Below are 3,605 nucleotides of genomic sequence, written 5' to 3' on the forward strand. Positions count from 1 at the left end.
GACACAGAGGGGGTGCAGGAGATTCTGGGGGCGTTATCAGGAAGGCCATCCCAGGGCTGGGGCAGAGGCCGGGGCGGGTCCCCTCGGCAGCAGGGCCCAGTGAGAAGGTGTGGGCGGGCCGCGCTCTGAACCCCCGGTGCATGCTCTTAGAGTGAGTGAGGGTCACGGCAGCTGGGAGCACGTCACGCCAGATGCTGGCTGACTTCAGAGCGAGAAAGAAAGGTGACTCAGGAGCGGGCCTGAGCATGGGGTCAGTCTGGGCCTCCATGGCCTGGGGGGGGAGCCGCCTGGGGACCCGTGGGGGTTCAGGGGATCAGTGAGTCCCGGGCTCCAAGGCGAGGAGCCCAGAGTGTGGAGGTGAGGGGCCTGTGCAGGGGGGACACCTGTGAGTGGGGTGCTCCTCTCCAGGGATGTGAGGTGTCCCAAGGAGCGTGGCCAGGTGGGAGCTGTGGTTGGGGGCGGCCACACGGGGCAGGGGGGAGGAAGCACGCACGCTCACTGGGCAAGAGAAGGCCAGAGCAGAGCCGGCCCCTGCCATGGTGGATGCCGGCAGGTAGACAGAGGCCGGGTGGGGCATTGAGGAGGCTGACCGGGAGGGCAGGGTGCCCATCAGCCAGGTGGGCAGGCAGGTGGTGTCTGGTCAGGGTGGCTCCTCCAGCAAAGGCAACAGTTTGTTCCACGGGGCCTGTGCCCGTCACACACACACACACACACACACACACCAGCACCGCCCGCCCTCCTGCTGTGCCAGCCACTCGGGCCCTGGGGATGCGGGTGACCGAGCCTGCAGGGGACTGGCTCCCTTGGAGGGAGACGGCAGGAAGCAGGGTCTGTCTGGGGCGGGAGGGGCTCCCCGAGGGTTTGTCCTGCCACGTGTGCTGGTCCCACTCAGGTGCCTGCGCTGAGCGCCCTGCAAAGGAGTGGAGACGGTGTGGGTGCAGCGGGTGTCAGCAATGGGGGATCCTGGGGGCATCATGGGCAGGAAAGCGCACCCTCACGCAATGCTGGCTTCGGTCAGAGGCACAGGCCCCAGGGTGAGGCGGATCTGCCAAGTCCGTGCCGTGGGGACATCAGGGGAGGCAGGAGCAGGGACACCCGCTGAGAGGCTGTGGCAGACATGGGAGCAGAGAGGGGCTGGGACGGGTGGCCTGTGGGTGGGAGCCGGGGCTCTGGGTGGGAGCCGGGGCTCGGGAGCTCTGTGGGGGGCGGGGGGAGGAGGGCGGGGAGATGGGGAGCCTAGGGTGTGCCGAGCTGCCGTCCACTCCTCTGCCCCCGCCAGGCCACCCTGGGCCTCACCCGGAATGTGCCAGGCGGAAGCTCAAACACCACTCTGACCACAGCTTCTCTCCCCCCCATACCCCCCCCCCGCCCGCATCATGCCCCTGCCAGCCTCACCGCCTCCTTAGAACGCGATCTCCCCAGGTGCCTCCTCCCCTGCCCCGACCCCACCTGCGGGGACGGCGCTCTGGGGACCTGGGTGCTGGGTTCTGGTTCATTGGGCGGAACCTCTGATCCTCCGGGTGGCCCGGCCGCTGCTCAGCCAAGCAGCTCCGGAGCAGGCCCTCGGCGCCCCCAGAGTCCCCAGGGGTTTGCTCCGCAGTTTCTTTCTAGAAGGACACGGAAGTCACGTGGGTGCTAGAAACGTTAGATGAAGACCGTTTTTTCGAATTTTGGGAGTTGGCGCGCCCGGAAAACCGCAGCACCTTACGGTGCAGAAGCCATTTGCCACTTGCAGCCGAGTCCCCTGGGAGACAAGTCCCTTGAGTCATGGCGGTCGGGGGTTTGGGGGTAAGAGATGGGGTTTGGGGTAAGAGACGGGAGTCGGGGTGAGAGACGAGGGTGGGGGTAAGAGACGGGGTTTTGGGGTGAAGGACGGGGTCGGGGTGGGAGGCTGGCAGAAGGAGTTGCAATGAGGCTGGGACCCTGGGGCCACTCCTATCTGCCCCCCGGTGGGCCCTGGCCCCAGCCCCGCTCACCCACCCCCACCCCCGCCTGCAGGACAGAGGCCTGCCCGCACTGGCTCCAGTACCCATGTGGCCGGGTGCAGGCAGGAGGGGCGGGCTAAGGGGGGCACTGCCCGGGTTTCCTGCCCGAGGAGGGGGCCTCCTGGCCTTTTCAATCGGGGACCCAGGCCCAGCCCTGCCTGGGGCTAGAGCCACCGGTTCTAGGGCAGCTGGGGCAGCAGAAGCCTCTCAGCGCCCAGGGCCCTGGCGGCAGCTGGGAGCGCCCTGATGCAATTGGGGGAGATGGCCGCTGCACCGGGGCCACCCCACCTGGCCACCCAACTAGGGGCTTCTGGGTGCTGGGACATCCTGCAGGCCCCTCGAGGCAGGGCCTCGGGGGTGGGAAGAGGCCCAGGAGGGCGCGGGTGTCTCCCCCCCGCCCCCTTCGTGATGGCTTTCCTCCCCCTCAGCTTCCAGGCCGCCTGGGCTACTGAGCTCAAAGTAAAACGAAGGAGTCACATGTGGTGCTCACATGGATGGATGGTTTGGGGGTTTGGGGCCGGGGTGGAGATTTTTGGGGTCTTTTCTCTGATGAACTGAACCGAGCTGCCCTCCCTGAAAGCTGGGGTCCCAGGGGAGTGTGGGCAGCCGGAGCCCCTGCCACTGAGGGCAGAGGCCGATCGGGCAGAGCATTTGCGAGGTCATCCGCTTGGCTGGGTGTCTCCGTGGGGCCCTGGGCAGGGACAGGCAGAGGGGCCGGGAAGCAGGAAGCCATGGGGTCCTGCCCGCCCCCTGGGACACACAGCGGAAGGTGGTGGTGATGGAGCAGGCCTGACTCAGTCAGGTCATGGAGGAGAGTGGCTTCCTCCAGGAGGCCTGCAAGAGGGGGTGGGGAGGGTGTGGTCTGCCCTCAGAGCCCATGCGTCAGGAGGAAGCACTGAGCTGTGACTGGGACCTGGGGCTCCGTGCGGGGCAGCCCTGCCTGAGCTCGGGGCCCTGGGTGCGGGCTGAGCCCCAGGACAGCCCTGTCACAGAGACGCTGGGAATTGCTTGGGGCGAAGCGGGGAGTGAAAGGCAGATCACCAGGTGTCCCTGTCTGGTCTGGGCTCTCACTTTCCCTCCTGGCTGTCCTGGCAGGGCAGGTGCAGGTGCAGGTGCAGGGCAGGTGCAGGGGCAGGTGCAGGGCTGGGCCTGGGGGCCGGGGAGGCCCAGCTGCTCGGCCTGGCCTGGCGGGGTGATCCCAGGCCCTGCGGACCTGCTTCTGGTGCTGAGGCTGCCCCTGTGGCACCCGGCTCTTGTTTTGTGTATATGTATATGTTTTTTATAGAAATGAGTATTTTATTTTTTTAAATATATTTTATTGATTTTCTACAGAGAGGAAGGGAGAAGGATAGAGAGTTAGAAACATCGATGAGAGAGAAACATCAATCAGCTGCCTCCTGCACACTCCCTACTGGGGATGTGCCCGCAACCAAGGTACATGCCCTTGACCGGAATCGAACCTGGGACTCTTCATTCTGCAGGCTGACGCTCTATCCACTGAGCCAAACCGGTTAGGGTTGTTTTGTATATTTTTATTGATGTCAGAGGGGAAGGGAGAGGGAGAGAGAGAGAGAGAGAGAAACATCAGTGATGAGAGGGAATCCTGGACCGGCTGCCACC

This window comes from Myotis myotis, unplaced genomic scaffold (genome assembly GCF_014108235.1).
Source record: "Myotis myotis isolate mMyoMyo1 unplaced genomic scaffold, mMyoMyo1.p scaffold_m19_p_2, whole genome shotgun sequence".
NCBI lineage: Eukaryota > Metazoa > Chordata > Mammalia > Chiroptera > Vespertilionidae > Myotis > Myotis myotis.